A 10,000-nucleotide genomic window follows, 5' to 3' on the forward strand; every position below is an offset into this window, starting at 1 on the left:
CTACTTTGCGACAGATCTCATCGTGTCTTCGAATCCTCATCCCGTGCGTCACAGGGCATCCCTGCAGGACGTGGGACAAGGATTCTATCCTCTGGTGACAACCCCTGCACTGCCTGGCCGGTTGGGGATTATAAGGCACCCCGACTACCGGCAGGTTCTCCGTGCGGAGCTGTACAGCTCGCACGAAGTCCTTACCGGACCAGCCATGGGGCCTAGCCCTTAACCAGGCAGAACTTGCAGGATCACCAGAGGCGCTACGTAGACCTGCCGTCATTTGACCCGCATGCAGCCTCTCTTTCCACACCTGGTCCGGGGGGACGTCTCCAGCCAGTTGTCGGATCCTCGACACGAGCCTAGCCACCCGCGGTGAGGCCATCACAGCGCGTATCACGGGATCGCCTTACCTACCCAGTCGGTCCAGCCTCCGGTAAAACGTGAATGGCACGCCACTCCGGAGGCAATACACCCCCAGACCGCCATATCGCGCAGCAGCGTGTATGACCGCATCTGGGGTGTGGATGTTAAAATGTAGGACCCTCTTCACAAACCTCTTTATCAACCGGTCGGCCGCTGTAAGCAGACCGCCTGTAACACCGGGGTTCTGGAACCCATAGAGGAGTCGAGGGATCAAGTACTGTCGGAGCACGGATAGCTTTTGGTCCGGCTTCAAAGGTGCGCGATGTACACGCTCTAGCATCATCTGGAGTGCGTGAAGATTCGGCCGCTTGACACCGAACGACCCGACCTGATGTCCAAGGTATCGAAAAGAGTCCATCGCCTTAATGGGTCTTATCCATTGTCCGCCGATCCTAAAGACCGGCTGGACGCGTGGGATAGACGTCCCCTCGTACCCTCGAACACAGAGGCCTACACTCTTTCGAGGATTGACCTCCATGCCTCGGGCACGGAAGAAGCCCTCCACGGCGGCGAGCGTGTTAGGGACTCTTCTCTCCTCCTCTTCTAAAAGGACAAAGTCGTCGGCAAACGCCATTGCGGCACAACGCACTCCATCCGCTAGGTGCGCGCCCTTATCTCCCGAACCGTTCAAGCTATCAAGAAGCTCGTCCACTACCATATTGAACAGTAGTGGCGACAGAGGATCCCCCTGTTTGACTCCCCGCCGAAGAACCAGTTCCCGGGTACAGGTCCGCCCCACCTTGATGATCGTGGTGGCATCAGTAAAAGTTCCCATGATATACGTTCTGACGCCTTCATCAACCCCATATCGACGTAACGCCCTGTCGAGCGACCAATGCGACACCGTGTCGAAGGCCTTCCGGATATCCAGGGACACAACCGCGCACGACCTACCAGACTCTGTCCTGGACCGAATAAACGAATCCAGAATTGTGACGTTGGCCATCGTCCCATCGATCTCCACGAAACCGCGCTGGTTTTGGTTTAGCGCCAAGGCTCCGCGGAGTCTCCGAGACAACAACCGGTGCCACAACCGTTGAACGGCAGAGCCTATAGTGATAGGCCGCCAGTTGGAAGCGTCCCTTTTATCCCCTTCCTTGTGGATTAACACGGTCCTAGACGCCCTCCAGGAAGTTGGCTGGAGCCCCTTCCACAATATAATCGTGTAGAGGACAGCCAACTCCTTGTCAGACCTGCCTCTCACCTGAGCAACCCCGATTCCATCGGGACCAGGGGCCGAAATATTCCAACCCCTTTTAGCGGCCCCGACTTCCTCGGGAGTGACAGGCAAGAAAACAGGCTGCGACGTTTTCGGAAACCGCAGCGGCTCCTCGTCGGGTGGAGAGACTGATTCAAATATCCCCCCATACAGCTTCTCCACATCGCTCACCTCAGGAACATCTCCTTCACCCATCGATTCCGCCGATCCACCGTCCAAAATTGCTCCGACGAGGGCTGACCTGTTCTTTTGCCAGAGGTCCTGGGTCTTCTTATAAAGAGACGCCCTAGGACCTCTTGATGGTGGTCTGTGCGGGCCGGCCCGCAGGTCAGTGGTCCTCGTCCTCCTACCCCCGCGCCTGCCTCGTGTGCGACCGGTGAACGTGGCCCGAAGCCATTCGTCTACCAGGGCCAGCAGATGTTCGTTACTGCACCCTGATAGACAGGCCTCTATTAAGCCGGCCGCGGCAGGCGTCCCTTGGCGGAGGCCCTCCAGGTGTGCAATGAAGGGCCCATCGACCGCCGCCAAAGGACTGTCCAAAGTGGGAGAGGCGGGATGCACGCTACGCCGGACCAATCGGCCCGGACGGCGATCAACCCGTCCTCTCAACAGGACTGGCATTTTGCCCTTATTCACGGGTTCTGCGGGGGGGGTTATGGGGCTTACTTGAACGGCTTCAACGGCATCATCTAGGGATCCGGAAGATGTAGAAGATTGCGATGTTTCATCGGAGCTGCTGGGGTGATAATTCGAATCGTCTCGAGGAGCCTCATCCACGTACTCGTCTGAGGAAGAGGATGGAATCCTTCGTGCCCTCTGTTTGGGCCGCACCAGTACACTCGAGCGTCGCGAACAGGGGCCAACTTCAGCAGTCAGAACATCACGGGAACTTCTCGACGGACCCGGCGGTTGTGAAGAGTTAACCTGGGTAGGTACTTGTTGACGACCCGCTTTTGCGCCTTCCGACCTCACCATGACCTGGGCATTGGGTGAAGAGGCTTCTTCGGGAACATGGGAGAGAGCTTCTCTAGGAAGGTGTGCCCGCTTATAGCCTTCGAGAAACTCTCTATATGCGGGCTTCTTGCGCCGGTACCTCACCTGGTCAACAGTGAGGCCGGTCGCAAGCGCCATGTCCTTCAGAAATGGCTGATTTGACCTTACACCCACCTCAATCTCCGCCATCAGCTCGAAAGCTGAGGCTTCTGAAGGAGGCAGGCTGCCGGCCGCCTCAACCATGTACCTCTCCCGGTGGGCAAGCTTTTCATGCTGCCGCACCCCCTGAAACGTCGCGAACCCACGTCCACAATGGACGCAGTGCGATCTGTCCCTGACTCCGCAAGTCTTCCTATGTCGATATAACCCCGACATTGTCTTGTACTTCCGCCCACACACCTCACACTCAGGGGCGGATAGCGGCCGTGGACTAACGTTGGTATTTGATAACTCAACGCCGCCCGCCTGATTATTCAAGTCCACGACCTTGTCCACATCGGGGGCGGATCTAGGCCCCCGGCCCTTTGCCGAACGTGTAGAAACCATAAAAATCTGGTGTGGACAAGGGAAAACACTAGAGGAGAGGCAGAGCCCTGATACCTCCCCCCAGCTAGATACAACCGGGGGTCGCCACTCCCCGGAGGTCCACGTTCGAGACTGCCTAACCCGGCAGCCATTCATCCCTCGGCACGTAGGTCCACCTTGGATTGGGGCATTTTATAGCTTCTGCCAGCTAGCTCAGGTACGCGGGGTCGCCAAACCCCGAAGAGCCGCATCACGCCGTAGCGCTCGCGAACTCCCCCTGCGTCAAAGAGAGTAATAGTTACTCCCGCCGTTTACCCGCGCTTGCTTGAATTTCTTCACGTTGACATTCAGAGCACTGGGCAGAAATCACATTGCGTCAACACCCGCTGGGGCCATCGCAATGCTTTGTTTTAATTAGACAGTCGGATTCCCCCGGTCCGTGCCAGTTCTGAGCTGACCGTTGAATGGCGGCCGAAGAGGACATCCGGACGCCCTTTCGGGCGCACCCGGAGCCTCGTAGCAAGACGGTTCCGCGGGAGGCCAAGGCACGGGACCGGGCTCGGATCCGACGTTTCCGCCGAAACGGCAACGCTTCACCTCGCCCAGGCCCGGCACGTCAGCCGCGACCCGCTTCCCCGACAAGCCCGACACGCCCCGATCCTCAGAGCCAATCCTTATCCCGAAGTTACGGATCCAATTTGCCGACTTCCCTTACCTACATTATTCTATCGACTAGAGGCTCTTCACCTTGGAGACCTGCTGCGGATATGGGTACGAACCGGCGCGACGCCTCCACGTGGCCCTCTCCCGGATTTTCAAGGTCCGAGGGGAAGATCCGGACACCGCCGCAACTGCGGTGCTCTTCGCGTTCCAAACCATATCTCCCTGCTAGAGGATTCCATGGAACTCGAACGCTCATGCAGAAAAGAAAACTCTTCCCGGATCTCCCGACGGCGTCTCCGGGTCCTTTTGGGTTGCCCCGACGAACTCTCTTGCGAGGGCCCGAATTATAAGCGGTTCCGCTGCCGGGTTCCGGAATAGGAACCGGATTCCCTTTCGCCCAACGGGTGTGTGCACAATCCGTACGTTCACGTCACCACGGCTCTGGAGGTCGTGTTTGTGACCAACGACAAATCTACACCACATCGACATCGGCTTTCGCCTAGGGCTTAGGATCGACTGACTCGTGTGCAACGGCTGTTCACACGAAACCCTTCTCCACGTCAGTCCTCCAGGGCCTCGCTGGAGTATTTGCTACTACCACCAAGATCTGCACCGACGGCGGCTCCAGACGGCCTCACGGCCAGTCCTTCTGCGCTCACCGCCGCGACCCTCCTACTCGTCAGGGCTTCATGGCCCGTGACCAGAGGCCACCGGACCGCACATGCCGCTGACGGCCGAGTATAAGCACGACGCTTCAGCGCCATCCATTTTCAGGGCTAGTAACTTCGGCAGGTGAGTTGTTACACACTCCTTGGCGGATTCCGACTTCCATGGCCACCGTCCTGATGTCTTAAGTTACCAACGCCTTTCATGGTATCCCATAAGCGTCGATTTAGGCGCTTTAACTCGGCGTTTGGTTCATCCCACAGCGCCAGTTCTGCTTACCAAAAATGGCCCACTTGGCACTCTGATTCGAGTCTCGCGGCTTCAATAGTTCGAGCAAGCCGGAGATCTCACCCATTTAAAGTTTGAGAATAGGTTGAGGCCGTTTCGACCCCAATGCCTCTAATCATTCGCTTTACCGGATGAAACTCGTGCGCTATGAGCGCCAGCTATCCTGAGGGAAACTTCGGAGGGAACCAGCTACTAGATGGTTCGATTAGTCTTTCGCCCCTATACCCAGTTCCGACGATCGATTTGCACGTCAGAATCGCTACGGACCTCCATCAGGGTTTCCCCTGACTTCGTCCTGACCAGGCATAGTTCACCATCTTTCGGGTCCCAGCGTGTACGCTCTTGGTGCGCCTCTTCTCGCGATGAGAACGAGACGCCCCGGGAGTGCGAGGCGGCAGCCGTAACGACCGCCCATCCTCCCTCGGTCCGCGCAAGGCGGACCTTCACTTTCATTGCGCCTTTAGGTTTAGTAATGTCCCAATGACTCGCGCACATGCTAGACTCCTTGGTCCGTGTTTCAAGACGGGTCCTGAAAGTACCCAAAGCTATAGCGTCGCAGATCGGCGTTCTAAAAGAAGACGAGGTCTGTCCGACGACCCACAGCCAACAGCCACCCGGGGACGGGACCGGCACCAGGTCCGATCACCGTCGCGACGAGAGCGCTTGCCGTAGGGCGGACGCCGAACTAGCGGCGGCCTCGCGCCATCTTTATACCGTCGAGCGAGCCGACCGGGAAACACCGCGGGTTCGTTCGGAAACGGCGAACCGTCCGAACGGGCTCCACCGCGGGCCTCAGACCGGCACCCAACGGATCGCGACGTCCTACAGGGGGAGAAGTGCACGCGTTCGATCGCAGTTCGGAGGACGGAAGGCGCAGACGACGCGTACGCCGTCCGTCACGCGACCGCCCAGCGCCACGATCGAGACACGCTGAATCTCCCCTTTCGACCTTTCGGGTTTCTCAGGTTTACCCCTGAACGGTTTCACGTACTATTGAACTCTCTCTTCAAAGTTCTTTTCAACTTTCCCTCACGGTACTTGTTCGCTATCGGTCTCGTGGTCATATTTAGCCTTAGATGGAGTTTACCACCCACTTAGGGCTGCACTCTCAAGCAACCCGACTCTGAGGAGAGATCCTCCCGTCACCGGCAGCGGTCACTACGGGCCTGGCACCCTCTATGGGCTGTGGCCCCGTTCAAGATGGACTTGGACGCGCCGCACGATTTCGGGATGACGGACCCTCCCTAACACCACATTTCCCGGCGTCCGGTTTCGGCCGCGGGATTCGGTGCTGGGCTCTTCCCTGTTCGCTCGCCGCTACTGAGGGAATCCTAGTTAGTTTCTTTTCCTCCGCTTAATAATATGCTTAAATTCGGCGGGTAGTCTCACCTGCTCTGAGGTCGCAAGATCGAATAGATCTGGAAATGGATCATTTTAATACGCAAACGATCATGGCACGTCGTCGACGCGGCCTTTACGGTCTTTCGTCGAACAGCGACCTGACGTCGTCGCGAGATACGTCACGCACGCCTCGGACACGACGGTCGCATCGTTCGACAAAATCAACGCCGTTATGGCCGTCGAAAGTCGATCGTTTTGTGCTTTACGTCTGCTGATCCGCCCGTCGAAGGACGACGACGAACTCCTTCGAAAAGAAAGTCCGACACGTCACCCCGACGGGCCGCTATCGCGTCTCCGGATGTCGCGTACGCCGGATCGTACTCGAAACGAACGAACGTTACGTAAGTCGTCTCGACATCGACCTCCAACGGCACGCGTCTAAAAAACATCCAACTCGCTCCGACGAACGCCACGCTTTCTCAAACGAGGCGAACCGAGCAGTCTTTGAAATTGACACGACCCTCAGCCAGGAGTGGTCCGGGAACAGTTTATCCGAGGACCGCAATGTGCGTTCGAAATGTCGATGTTCATGTGTCCTGCAGTTCACAAGTTGACGCGCAATTAGCTGCGTTCTTCATCGACCCACGAGCCAAGTGATCCACCGTTCAGGGTAATCTTTTAGAATATACATTAAGACGCACGTTCTCTCCGGCTCGCCTCGCGACGGCCTGGAACGTTCTGCGTCGAAATTCTCTCGGTTTCGATTGTTTATTAAGATAAAAAAAGAAAAAAAAAGAAAAGAGAAACTTTCGAACGACGTGTCGTCTTACTAATTCCATCTTTTCCTCTCTCTCTTTTTTTTTTGTTAGTCGCAAGACTTGATCTCCTTTTCTAAAGCAGAAGCTCAACCGCACAACGATCACTTAACCAAACAAACTAGGTGTGATTTCGTCAAACGGCGCTTCCTAGGAGCGTCTCGAACGACGTTTCGAATCGTCTCGACGAGAACGGCGGCATCGAGCCGAACCCGTCGGCCGGGCGAAAATCATTTAAAACCCACGGTAACGAAGACGAGCAAAGGCGCACGAAACGCCCCGCACGTACTTACGAAACCTGCGATCCGAATCGAACTCTTTGAGGTTCTTTAGCGGATCAAGGTGCCCGAAATGCCGTCTGCCCGATCGCACGACGAACGCGCGTAAAGGACCGGCGCCGCGAGTTCGCATCGGCATGACGCCTAATCCGACTCTGGACGATTCAATAGTTCGAGGACGTCGCGTGACGCCGTCTCTTAGACGCGTTTCCTCTTTCGCACCGATCCCCACGTGGGACGAGAGAAGAGAAGAGAACGCGCTTCGGAAACGCGCGACGGCACCGCTAAAGGCTGGACGTGCCGTCGTCTACGCCGCAGACGTCTTTAGATGTTAGATCGAGCGTGTACGTCGTCCACGGACGCGACATACTTCGCACGACAACAACAACACGATCAGACGATGGTGTGTGTGTCTGTGTAAAGACAGTGCGTGTGTTCGAGACACGTTAATGATCCTTCCGCAGGTTCACCTACGGAAACCTTGTTACGACTTTTACTTCCTCTAAATGATCAAGTTTGGTCATCTTCCCAGCGACATCGGCGACGCCGAAACGCCACCGCGTACCGGTCCGAAGACCTCACTAAATCATTCAATCGGTAGTAGCGACGGGCGGTGTGTACAAAGGGCAGGGACGTAATCAACGCGAGCTTATGACTCGCGCTTACTGGGAATTCCTCGTTCATGGGGAACAATTGCAAGCCCCAATCCCTAGCACGAAGGAGGTTCAGCGGGTTACCCGGGCCGCTCGGCCAGGGAGGACACGCTGATTCCTTCAGTGTAGCGCGCGTGCGGCCCAGAACATCTAAGGGCATCACAGACCTGTTATTGCTCAATCTCGTGCGGCTAGAAGCCGCCTGTCCCTCTAAGAAGAATTGTTTGTACGCCGACAGTAAAAACCGCGCACGGCCAACGGGCGAACCCGAGACCGGCGGGCCTTTGGGATGTCGAAATACGCCTATTTAGCAGGCTAGAGTCTCGTTCGTTATCGGAATTAACCAGACAAATCGCTCCACCAACTAAGAACGGCCATGCACCACCACCCACCGAATCAAGAAAGAGCTCTCAATCTGTCAATCCTTCCGGTGTCCGGGCCTGGTGAGGTTTCCCGTGTTGAGTCAAATTAAGCCGCAGGCTCCACTCCTGGTGGTGCCCTTCCGTCAATTCCTTTAAGTTTCAGCTTTGCAACCATACTTCCCCCGGAACCCAAAAGCTTTGGTTTCCCGGAAGCTGCCCGCCGAGTCATCGAAAGAACGTCGGCGGATCGCTAGCTGGCATCGTTTATGGTTAGAACTAGGGCGGTATCTGATCGCCTTCGAACCTCTAACTTTCGTTCTTGATCAATGAAAGCGTTTTTGGCAAATGCTTTCGCTTCTGTCCGTCTTGCGACGATCCAAGAATTTCACCTCTAACGTCGCAATACGAATGCCCCCATCCGTTCCTATTAATCATTACCTCGGGGTTCCGAAAACCAACAAAATAGAACCGAGGTCCTATTCCATTATTCCATGCACACAGTATTCAGGCGAAGTTTTAGCCTGCTTTAAGCACTCTAATTTGTTCAAAGTAAACGTGCCGGCCCACCTCGACACTCAATGAAGAGCACCGCGGCGGGATTGAGTTGGGCCGCCCTCTCGAGCTAAGCCCACCGGCAGGACGTCCCGCGGCACGCCAGTTAACACCGCGAACGATGAACCGGCGGCGCGGGACACAGATTCGACTACGAGCTTTTTAACCGCAACAACTTTAATATACGCTATTGGAGCTGGAATTACCGCGGCTGCTGGCACCAGACTTGCCCTCCAATTGATCCTCGTTAAAGGGTTTAGAGTGTACTCATTCCGATTACGGGGCCTCGGATGAGTCCCGTATCGTTATTTTTCGTCACTACCTCCCCGTGCCGGGAGTGGGTAATTTGCGCGCCTGCTGCCTTCCTTGGATGTGGTAGCCGTTTCTCAGGCTCCCTCTCCGGAATCGAACCCTGATTCCCCGTTACCCGTTACAACCATGGTAGGCGCAGAACCTACCATCGACAGTTGATAAGGCAGACATTTGAAAGATGCGTCGCCGGTGCGAGACCGTGCGATCAGCGTAAAGTTATTCAGAGTCACCAAGTTGTACGATGACGGAGACCGCCACCGATTGGTTTTGATCTAATAAAAGCGCCCCTTCCGTTTCCGGTCGGGGCTCTGTTTGCATGTATTAGCTCTAGAATTACCACAGTTATCCAAGTAAATGTGGGTACGATCTAAGGAACCATAACTGATTTAATGAGCCTTTCGCGGTTTCACCTTAATTCGGCTTGTACTGAGACATGCATGGCTTAATCTTTGAGACAAGCATATGACTACTGGCAGGATCAACCAGGGAACTGCGTTCTCGTTCGGATACTCCGAAACTGAAAACTACACTTTCGTCGAAAGCGCGAGTGCGTGTTCGCGAAACGAACGCGTAGGAACGTAACGCCACGCTTAACTCTCTCTTTCGTTGTTTTATATACGAAAAATATCATACATAACGATACCGGTCGAAAAGTTTCGCGAGGAAACCTCCTGCGCCGGTTTAAAAGTTCAAACATTCTCCTCACTCTTCGCTAGATAGAATGCGACGGTGAGACGTGCCGAATTCTTTACAGAATCTGCACACGTTACGAGTATATTATATATTCTCGCTCGGAATGTAGGGAGTTGACGCAAATTTAATAGCTGTTCGATGCAACGAACGACGAATCGTGAAATTCGAACGTACGCCACCGTTTACAACAATGTAAGGTTGATCGCATAAGGACCGCCGACGA

At 55.5% G+C, this 10,000-nt stretch overlaps 2 non-coding genes and 1 pseudogene across 2 annotated transcripts; all 3 read right to left on the reverse strand.

The window, feature by feature from the left end:
• LOC135121457 (large subunit ribosomal RNA) overlaps positions 1-6,174 on the reverse strand; it is an 8,128-nt pseudogene extending 1,954 nt beyond the window's left edge.
• A 454-nt stretch (positions 6,175-6,628) lies between these two features.
• LOC135121460 (5.8S ribosomal RNA) lies at positions 6,629-6,785 on the reverse strand. The gene has a single exon (XR_010278982.1). It is a non-coding gene; the product is annotated as a 5.8S ribosomal RNA (ribosomal RNA).
• Positions 6,786-7,652: 867 nt separating this feature from the next.
• On the reverse strand, positions 7,653-9,573 carry LOC135121451 (small subunit ribosomal RNA). The gene has a single exon (XR_010278977.1). It is a non-coding gene; the product is annotated as a small subunit ribosomal RNA (ribosomal RNA).
• Between the last annotated feature and the right edge of the window lie 427 nt (positions 9,574-10,000).

This window comes from Zophobas morio, unplaced genomic scaffold (assembly GCF_036711695.1).
Source record: "Zophobas morio isolate AGI-343-1 ecotype UQ-CSIRO unplaced genomic scaffold, CSIRO_AGI_Zmor_V1 ptg000590l, whole genome shotgun sequence".
NCBI lineage: Eukaryota > Metazoa > Arthropoda > Insecta > Coleoptera > Tenebrionidae > Zophobas > Zophobas morio.